The sequence below is a fragment of the Panthera pardus genome, unplaced genomic scaffold (genome assembly GCF_024362965.1).
Source record: "Panthera pardus isolate Hobbes unplaced genomic scaffold, ASM2436296v1 HiC_scaffold_4, whole genome shotgun sequence".
In the NCBI taxonomy this organism is placed as follows: Eukaryota; Metazoa; Chordata; class Mammalia; order Carnivora; family Felidae; genus Panthera; species Panthera pardus.
The window spans coordinates 19900906-19912040 of NW_026526969.1; the positions used below are offsets into that span (position 1 = coordinate 19900906).

The following is an 11135-nucleotide window of genomic DNA, read 5'->3' on the forward strand; positions in this document are numbered from 1 at the left end:
CTGTAAATACAAACAAATGGAGCCTGTCGACCCTATAAAACAGGACACAGGCACGGCCCTGACGGTTAGAGCAGCCGCCATGCCCAGAGAGAGCACACGAGGCCTGGAGAAGCCACTGCGGCCCAACTATCAGAGCATCCTCACTGACATGGATGTCTTCTCGGGGACCGTGATTAGGCCTGTGGTCTCCACTAGTGTGGCAGCTGGCTGGGCTTTGACCACCTCCTTCAGCGGCCTGGCACCAAAGGAAGGACTCAGGCTCTGGAGACCCGGGGTTCTAGTCTCACTTCTGCCACTTCCTTGTAGTATGCCTCGGGGAGATTAATTAAAGACTCTCAACCTGGGATGGGTGATTCCAAAAAAAGAATCCAGAAATTCTTTTTTTTTTTTTTTTTTTTTTTAAAGGTTTTTTTTTTTTTTTTTTTTAATTTTTTTTTTTTCAATGTTTTTTATTTATTTTTGGGACAGAGAGAGACAGAGCATGAACGGGGGAGGGGCAGAGAGAGAGGGAGACACAGAATCGGAAACAGGCTCCAGGCTCCGAGCCATCAGCCCAGAGCCTGACGCGGGGCTCGAACTCACGGACCACGAGATCGTGACCTGGCTGAAGTCGGACGCTTAACCGACTGCGCCACCCAGGCGCCCCAAGAATCCAGAAATTCTAATACCCCTCCCTTCAGGAGGTGGGGCCCAGTACCCGCCCCCCCTTCTTGAGCATGGGCCAGACTTAGTGACTTGCTCGCAACTAACAGAATAAACAGAAGTGACAGTGTGCGACCTCAGAGACTTGGTCGTAAGGGGCATTGTGGTTTCCTGCCTGTCCCTTCTCTTGTCCTTGGACCACCTGCTCTGAAGAAGCCAGCTGCCACATCATGAAGAGAGGCCCGCCTGTGAAGAACCGAGGCCTCCAGCCAACAGCTGTGTGAGGGCGCCATCTTGGAATGGATCCTCCAGCCCCACACAACCCCAACCTCATGAGAAACCTTTAAGGATAATCTCCTGGTTATGCTGCTCCTGAATTCCTGACCCATGGAAACCGGGACAATAAGAAACGCTTGCTGTTTTAAGCCAGTATATTTGGGGGGATCATGTGTTATATGGCACTAAATAACAGATACATAAGCCCATCTCAAGGTACTTGTCAGGATTTGCTGAGATGACACACTGGAAGGGTTGGATACCCCACACACTCAGTCTGATGGCTCCTTCCCTCTCTGGGGTTTCCGTGCTCCCATCCCAGGGGCTGAGGCTTGGAATGTGGGTTCTGCTCACTCAGGAGCCAGCCCTCCAGCCAGGTTCCTGGCTTCCTTCCCATTTCCCCCAGCGTGCCTCCTGGCCTTGTCCAGAGACAGTGTCACACGGGGATGGGGGGGTGTAGTGGACCACTCTCTTCTTTTATACAAAGGGTCAAAGAAATCCATTGGCAACCAGTTTAATCCAAATCCTGTGGTAACTTTCTGTATCAAGCTCTCTTCCCAGGCTCACCTTCTACATAGCACAGTCGGAATGTCCAAACTGTAAATCAGTTCACACCATTTCTTGCTTAAAAACCTCCAGGGGGCATCTTTAAGTTCGCTGAATAGATACCATGAGCAAAGCCCATCCTCCAGAATTGAAAAAAATTATGGACAAGAAATTATCAGTGAACTTAAATGGTGAAGACATGTCCAAGGGGGCTCAATCCCTTCACGAATCTTGTGATAGACGGATATGTGGAGATGGCAACTAGTGGGCAACAGAACAATACTGGAATGGTGATAATTTGAGAAAACAGTATCATCATGTTAGAAGCCTTGGAACAAGTATCAACAATGGGTGTGTTCACTGGAAGAAACCAACTGCTTCCATATGTCCCCTCTCCATAGCACCTGTTTTACTACAATATAAAAATCAGGTTATGTATTTTCATACTGAACTTTTTTTTTTAAATAAACTTTTGTAATAGTAAAACACACACACACACACACACACACACTCACAATCCCAACTCATACTGTGGCCATAAGACTCATGACATGCCCTACCCCTACTCTATGCTCTTATTACAGTCTAAGCTCCTCTTCCTTATGGCCCTTAACTATGTGAAGCCTCCACACTTTGTCTCTTCCACGTGAAGCATTCTCCCCCCAGACCTTCCCAAGGCTGCCTCCCTCCTGTCTGTGTCACTTCTTTGGACCCCCAGCCCTACACAGGTCCTCACCACCACATTGTCCTATTTTTTTCCTTTTTATCACCAGCTAAAATGACCCATTGGCTTGTTATTTGCCTGAAGGTCACTCTGGAGTGCAGAGCTTTGCTGTGTTCTCTCCAGGGCTAGAATGGTACCCACATCCAAGAGACACTTGAATGTCTGTGGGTCAAGCGGCTTTTTGAACATCAATCAAATTCCCTTTTGAAAGCTTTGGAAGCAACTTTTTTCATAGAGAACACTCTGGAAAATCCTTCCATAAAAAGAACAAAGTACCTTCAGACTTTCTAACAGCAGGTCATACCTGTGTCATGATCATTTTAACCCAGGAAGGGTCTTATTGGGGATTTTGAAACAAACTGGTGTTCTGAGGGTAGACAAATCATGGGGTCTCTCTGGGCAGTTGTCCCTCTGTGGAGAGCAGACTTCTGAGGTCCACATGGCCCTACCGTGTAAACGTCTTCCCACCCACCAGGAGGGCTGGGATGAGCAAGGGGAACATGAAGAAGCCAGAATGTTCTGAGGTCCTGGAGGTTAGAAGAGGGAAGAGAGAAAGGAGGAAGCAGGACATGGCAGGGGGCTCTCAGAACGAATGACTCCTCAGCTATTGTCCAGCACTCAGGGCTGTGGCTTCCAGGGCCAACCACCTAGGACTCTGCTTTGCTTGTTCCTTCTTGCAGGACCTGGGGAGCTATGCAGGCTCCTGGAGAACCTCAATGCCAACTGGCCTCCTTGCTTCTCTTGGCACTTGAACACCAATGGAGTTGTCTTCTACAGATAAGGTAGCATCAGTGTTCTGCTTGAGGTACTTCTCCTATTCTCAAGACAGACCCATCTCTACACGGAATCTCCACTCAGATCTGCCCACTCACCTCCTCCAAAACCCCCGTTCACCACACACACTCTGTTCCCAACCTTGGCCTTCTGTGTTCCCTGACCTGCAAGACTGTTCCACCATGCCATCTCCTGAGAGAGACCACCCAGACCAGTCTGGTCCCATCCCCTTCACTGTCCCCTGGGGGCACAGCTCTGATGAGCGTCCTTGGTTAGTGCCCATCTCCCTCGTTGCAACAGTCCCATGAAAGCAGGGACTTGCCTGTCCTACCCGCCACTGTGCCCCAAGGGGGACAGTGTGGGGATTTCCTGGCACTCAGCAGATGTTCAGAACATACCTACTGAGTAAAAGAAAGACTAGGAAGCTCTGCAGTCAAGGAGGCATTGCTGGAAATGCAATGAAAATGACGGTTGGGTCTGGAGAGCTGGGTGACAACACAGCTACAGCCTGGCTGTGTCTCCTGGTGGGCAGATGTGTGCAGAGATGCTGACGGGGCAGGTTGTGTCCAGCGTGTCCCTTCTGGAAGGGATGGGCCATCTGGGGAAGCCCAGGACATGGTGCCAGGCTGAGACCTGCCCCTGCCTCCTGTCCTTTGCCCAGAGAGTGTGAGGTCTGGGAAGGATGTGATAGATGGGGAAGGAGATCTTAGCCCAGGAGAAGTAGAGGAGCTGGGAATACCCAACAATGGAGAGACTGAAGGTCAGGAGAAAGTACTGCGACCCAACAGGTGCCCAGGGAAAGTGACCAAGGGAAGCTGCTTGGATCTGTGCAGCTGAGCACAGAGCATCCTGCGTGTCCCCCTTCTGCGTGAGGAGCCTGGGTGAGAACAGCAGCTTCCGCTAAGAGGCATGAGGTCACTGACCCTGGAGAGATTTGGGGCCAGTCCAAGGAGTGCAGGACACTTGGGATCAGCCACACTTGTACCCAAGAGAGCAGGAGGGACCAGAGCAGGTAAGATGTGGGCAGGACCAGCCAGAAGGGACCTCACTGTTCCGGAGGATCCCCCTTGGCCACGCACCCCCTTACTTGCTGGATTCAAGGAGGCCCAGGGGTCCCTGGGGAGAGGGCCAGAATTGGGTGGCAGGGAGGCCATAGAAATATTCAGATCTTAATGCCTGGGGCAGCTGTGCCGGTAAGTGCCAGCTGTGCCGGTAAGTGCCAGCTGAAGTCAGACTCAGCAGGTCTGGCCTTGTCTCCTGACTGGCCACATGCCTTTTCCATGTCAAGCCACCCAGATTTCCACCAGCCCCTGGAGACACTGTGTTCCCTGGAGCTTTGGTGTCTGGTCTTTGCTCTCGCTAGAATTTTCATGACCCCCCAATCCCCACTTCATCCTTCCAAGTTCAGCTCAGCTGTCCTATCCTCATGGAGGTTTTCCTGAGCCCAAGGCTGGTCTAGGTCCCATGGTCCCCACCAAACACTCAGCCTTCCCAGAGCCTGACTGCTGGCATGTGTTTCAGGCCGTGATTCCAAAGAGATGAGAGTTTCCCGCTAAACTCAGCCCAGAGGCTCAGGGTAGAACAGATGTCTGTCAACATTTCATTAAATATTTGCTGAATGGATGAGCAATTGAACGAATGGGTTGAAATTGCTCACCCTCTTGCAGATCCCGTCACCCCTTCCCTGGCTATGTCTGCAGGTAGGGGCTACCATTGCTGTGGACAGGAAAATGTGGGTTCTATAAGTATGCTGGGACTGTTGTAGCAAAGAGAGCCCATATGGGCTGGCTGCAAGTGACACTAGATCCCCCCAGAGACTATGAGGGCAAACTTGCAACTCCCAGGGACCAGACCTTTGAAGTCTGAACCGAGTGCAGTGGAAGGTTACCCAGGATGCACACTGCCATGCTGATGGGACCTTGTCAGCACAGGCATGTCCTCTCTTGGCACCCATCTCAAACACATAGATGAGATCCATGTGTTTCAAACATCGTTGGCATTGCCGTGGACCAAACAAACAACCCGCTACTTGACTGCTGTCTCCATTCTGTGTGACTATTCTGACGGGATTTTTTTCCCCACCTCTCGAAATACGTAATCTTTCTTGACTGGCTGGAAAGGTGGTAAAACAAACAAAAAGTGGCAAAAAGGAGTTTAATTAAAGGGCACGGGCTAAATAAAAAGGCCATCTCAGGGGCGCCTGGGTGGCTCAGTCGGTTAAGCGGCCAACTTCGGCTCAGGTCATGATCTCGCGGTCCGTGAGTTCAAGCCCCACGTCGGGCTCTGTGCTGACAGCCCAGAGCCTGGAGCCTGTTTCAGATTCTGTGTCTCCCTCTCTCTGACCCTCCCCCATTCATGCTCTGTCTCTCTCTGTCTCAAAAATAAAATAAATGTTAAAAAAAAAAATTAAAAAAAAAAAAAAGTCCATCTCAGTGGGTTGCGCATCTGATTCCTGATATGGGCTCAGGTCGTGATCTCGTGGTTTGTGAGTCGGAGCTCTGCATCAGGGGCTCTGCGCTGACAGCATGGAGCCTGGTTGGGATTCTCTCTCCCTGTTTCTCTCTCAAAAAAAGAAGCTGTCATATTTCATACTTTCCTTGGCACTATACTAAGGGTAATGGGTGAGCAAGAGGTGGGAGGCTGGTCTTCTGCCATACGATTCTTCTTTGGTTGTCTGAACTGGGAAGGGTTCTGCCGGATGTTTCCCAGGGCGCAGGGGCCGGAGCCGAGTGCAATTTTGTGCACTCCCCCGAACAGACAGTAGTGGGGGTGATCCTCACCTGCTCGTGTTGGGTGGAGGTCGGGAGTCCCCTGGCCGCACAGCCCTAGGCAGAGCCACTGAGTCCACAAGCTACCGATCAGCTCATGGGAAGTCCTCTTGCTGGCCAGACCCCCTGCATTCATGCCCGGGAAGCAGCTCCAGAGCCTGGGACTGGCTGGAAGAGGGCTGGGAGGAAGTGTCGCAGAACTGGAAAAACCTGTTCTGGTGTGGGGAGGGCTGTGTGGCAGGAAGCCACGCTCCGAGCTGAATGGGGAGACGTCAGTGCAGGTCCTCCATGGTCTCTGCCAAGTTTGAATGGTCCCGTATCTCTCTGGCAGGAAGATTTTTTAAACTGCATATAGATTGGGTAAGATACACTTGTTTAATGGGGACAGAAAGAGGAGACCAGATGAGGGACTCTAAGTGTTAAAGGACAACCTGAAAAACCTGCCAAGGAGGGAAAATTCTAACAAAGATGGAATTAGGCATTTGCCCGTCTGTTCGCCTCCATCTGGGTGGATCCAGGTGCTGTAGGGAAGTTCACAGAAACAGAGGGAAAACCAAAGACAATACCGCTCTTCCGGGCGGGTCAAGACTGATGGCGAGTGATTGAAGTGCAAATCACAGCTGCAGTGAGAGACCACTTCATACCCGAGGGGATGGGGGACGGCTCTAGTCAAACTTGTTGGGAACAGCAGGTGTTGACAAGGATGTGGAGACGTTGGCGCCCTCACTGCTGGTGGGAATATAAAATGGTGCAGCCACTTTGGAAAACAGTCTGGCAGCTCCTCAGAGGGTGAAACGTAGAGTCACCCTCTGACCCAGCAATTCCACCCCTAGGTATCTACCCGAGAGAAATGAAAACTTTGCACACATGCAAAATCTTGTACACAAATGGAGACACACTATTCATGATAGCCCAAAGTGGAAAAAACGTCCATAGGCTGCTGGGAGGAGAAACACAATGTGATCCATCCATGAAGGGAACGTTATTCAGCCTTAAAACAAGAAGGAAGCACCGACACCCACTACAACGTGGATGAACCTTGAAGACCTGATACTCACTGAGAGAAGCCAGACACAAAGGACCACATATTGTGTGATTCCATTTCTACAAAATGTCCAGAAGAGGCAGATCAATGAAGACAGGAAGCAGATGAGTGCTTGTTGGAGGCTAGGGGTGGGCAGTGTGAGGGTTAGGGAGATGATGACGAAGGGGTGAGGGATTTCCTTTTGAGATGGTGTCCTAACATGGATGATGGTGATAATCACCACTCTGTAAATACAAGAAAAGCCACTGAACTGTACACTATAAATGTGGGTGAACTATATGGTATGACTGATAACTCAGTAAAGCCATTTAAGGGAAAAGGATCCTGATGGGCCAAGGAGTCTCTTCTCAGGCTGTCAGGGGAATGTCCCATAATCCCTCAAGCCACCACTGGGTTTGTGAAATGACGGACCAGAGTCAGGCAGGGCCAGCAATAAAGAATGCTCTTATTATAATAAACGCGTAAGATAAGGGGTACAGATTCCAGCCCAAGGCAACCATAGAATGTGAGGATTTGAAAAGAAAATGACACCAGGAAGATGAAGAACGAACACGGACCAACACATAACTGCAGCAATCTTTAGTAAGAGAGCAGGGGCTTGTTTTGCAAGGCTCTGCCAAGTGCGCTGTGTGCTGGAGGAGCCCTTCTAGGCTCCTGTGTTCCCCAAGTGCTCATCACAGCATCGCCACACATCCCAGTCTCTGGCTTGTGGATAAACTGAATACAAGGTATCTTCCCTTGGAGGTTCTAAGCTCCTTTAGGACAGAAATCTCTTGTTTATTTTTCTTTGAACACTTGATGTCTCTAAAATACTAACTTGTACACCGTAGGCACACAATAAATATTTGCTTTAAAAAAATGCATGGCGTGTACCTCTACTTGCGATAATGGTAGTCTAGGTAACTGGTCCAACCTGCCCAATGGCAACAACTAAAAAGGCTGGGAAAATATAGAAAACAGTGAAGAGTGAGCATGATCATGAGAATCTCTAGGCCAACATCCAGGTGGGGCAGAGATCTCAAGAGGTGAGCCTGGCATCAGGGCTGCTCTCATCCAGGGGCTACTTACAGATCTGAAGGGACAGCTGAGAAGCTAAGCTGCATGTGTTACAACTTTGTGGGGCTATGGGGAAAAATTACTATTGGTAGAGGCTCTGGGAACCACCCCCTGGTTGAGTTTCTGATTTCAAAAAGTAGTACATTAGAAGAAAGGGTGACCCAGGAGTAATGCAGCTGCTGTGTGACCTTAGTCCAGCTGCATAGCACCAGGAACACCAGACAATACCCAGCCCTGAAATAGGATTACGGACCTGGCAAAAGAAAAATAAATCATTACTGGAGCAAGATACCATTATCCCAGGTCTCAGATTATCTTACAAGTACAAATCCAGCACAGAGATAATCAGGCTCATGGGGCAGCTTGATAGTAAATAATAGGAACCACAGAAATAGCTCCATGGGGGCTCCCAGATACTATGATAAAACATCGAGTATAAAATAATTCTGCTTGCTATATTCAAGAAGATAAAAACCAAGCTTGAAAATTTCGGCAGAGAAGTGAAAATTGCATTTTGAAGAGCTGTGAAAGTTTTGAAAAAGAATCCAATACGTGTTTTAGAACTAAAATAATATATGATGATCCGAATTAAAAACTCAGTGGAAGGATATAACAGAAAATTAGACACAGCTAAAGAGAGAATTAATAAAATGAAAGTTCTGAGTGCTATATATGATTAGTACAAGAATTTTGTAAAGGTTGTTTCATTTTCCTGCAAAAGTGAACTTCTTTTGGGGGGCCTGGGTGGCTCGGTCAACTGAGCATCCAATCCTTGATTTCAGCTCAGGTCATGATCTCACTGTTCGTGGGATTGAGTCCCACATCAGACTCCATGCTGGGTGTGGAGCCTGCTTAAAATTCTCTCTCCCTCTCCCTCTGCCCCTTCCCTACTTGTGTACACATTCTCTCTCTCTCTCAAAAATAAACAAACATTAAAAAATAAAAACATTGTTCATATTTATTTTTGAGAGAGAGAGAGACAGAGTGTGAGCAGGGGAAGGGCAGAGAGAGAGGGAGACACAGAATCCAAAGTAGATTCCAGGCTCCGAGCTGTCAGCACAGAGCCTGACATGGGGCTTCAACTTATGAACCATGAGATCATGACCTGAGCCAAAGTTGGACCTTAACTGATTGAGCTACCCAGGCACCACCTCCTGAAAAATAAAATTTAAAAAATTTTAAAAAGTGAACTTTTACTGGTGTTTTCATCCATCACTTTGTAAAGGTAAATACCTTGTTCTTTAAAAAAAAAATGCCATAAATATGTCTATGTGAAACTTGTTTTGAAGATGGTGCTCTTTTTAATAAAGGAAAATATGTCTATACATGAAAAAAATTAATGTGAAAAAGCAGTTTGCATTTGAAAGAAAGCCTCAAGAGGCAACAACAACAAAAAAAAAACCCAAAAATAAAACAACAAACCTACACTAATACTCCTGGTTAATATAACCTCTAACCTCCTAATAGAAATTTTAGCATAAAATCGTGGCCCACTCTAATACCACTGGGCACTAAGCGGCAATCTCCCTGCACCTCTCTGGAGAACTCTGAACTGGGTTGTTTTGCAGGTCACAGAACACAGACCAAGAGAGAAGAGACTCAAACTTATGGTTTGAAGAAAGAAATATTACTAGCAGAGGTCATGTATGCCCCATTTGAGAGTCAGCAGTGACTGAAGGAGAAGGACTGAACAATGCCAATAAGGTCACGTGTGCCTGCCTATTACCTTGTCTGCCTCCCACTGACTTGCTCCTGCTTGGGTGAAGGGTGTGTGTGTGTGTGTGTGTGTGTGTGTGTGTGTGTGTGTGTCTGTCTGTCTGTCTGTAATCAGTAGCTTCTCTCTGTACATACTAAATTTATGTTTTTATGCCTAATCCTGAGTTAACACTCGAAAGAAAACAATCTAGAGTGGATTATGAAGAGACAAAAGAACAGAAAATATAGTAAAATCAGATATAAATTATATGGAAGGAATATCTAATGTTTAATTGGAGCTTTAGGAAGGAAGGAGAAAAAGAATGAGGAAGAAGCAATATTTGAATGAATAAGCTGAGAATTTTCCATAATTGGTGAAACATAGCAATCTACAAATTCAAGGAGCTAAATAAATCTCAAGCAGGATAAATAAAGGGAAATCCATACCTAGTACAGAAACTCCAAAAACAAAGAATTTTAAAAGTAGCCAAAGAAAAACATGACTTTCAAAAGTGGAAGCTTTGCTAACTTTTCAGCAGCAAAACTAGAAGCCAGAGTAGTAGAATTATAACTTCAATATGTTGGAAGGAAAACCAAACCAAACAAAACTTGCCAACCTAGACTTCTACCCAGTAAAAAAAGAAAAAAAAATCCTTCACCAAAGGGAATTCTAGGCTGTACTTCAAACAGGAAAAAAAAAGAAATTGTCCCAGAGGGGAGTTGGGGATAGACGTAAAAAAAGAAATGCCAAATGGGAGGGTAAATCCAATGAACACTGACTTTATAATGTCTTATTGGGTTTATGATATAGAGAGAATGAAAGTTCAAAACAATAAAAGCATCTAATGTGAGAGAAATGTAAATGTTCTAAATTCCTTGATTTTACTAGGAGAGGTTCCTATTTGATGATAAGTCAAGGTTGCATACTGTAATTTCTAGAACATCAGTAAAAACAATGGTAAAAGCCTGAATAACTACAAAACTAACAGAGGAACAAAAGGAGATATGAAAAACTCAACCAAACGAAACCAAGATAAAGGAACAAAGAGCACGTGAGATGAACAGAAAGTCTATCTGAAGTGAGATGATGATTGGAAGGTCGATAATTACATTAATGGTAAGAGGGTCAACCACTCCAGCTAGAAGATGATCACAGTAGATAGAAACAAAATCCTGTACAAGCCAAGTACAAGAGACACACCTAAAACATCAGGAAAAAGAAAAACTGAAAGGAAACAGATGAAAAGTTACATACCATTGAAATACTGGTAGACAGTTGGTGTAGAGAGTTTAATACCAAACAAACATACTTTAAGGTAAAAAGCATAATTAGAATTAAGGGTTACTCTATAATAATAAAAGATCATTCTAAATTTGTATGAACTTAATAACATGATATATAGAACAAACGTGCACAGAATTATATGGAGAGTTAGACAAGTCCACATTCACAGTGGGATATTATGATGTACTTTTTCCATTAGTTAATGGAACAAGCAGAAAAGAAATAACTCTGTGGAAGATCTGAAACAATGTAATGAATAAACTTGACTTCATAGACACATATAGAACAGTACACCCGACAAAGGCAGAATACATTATTTTCAAG

The 11135-nt window shown here is 46.3% G+C and overlaps 1 pseudogene; it reads left to right on the plus strand.

The window, feature by feature from the left end:
- Window positions 1-1588: 1588 nt before the first annotated feature.
- LOC109278439 (small nuclear ribonucleoprotein G-like) lies at window positions 1589-2969 on the plus strand (annotated as a pseudogene).
- Window positions 2970-11135: the final 8166 nt, after the last annotated feature.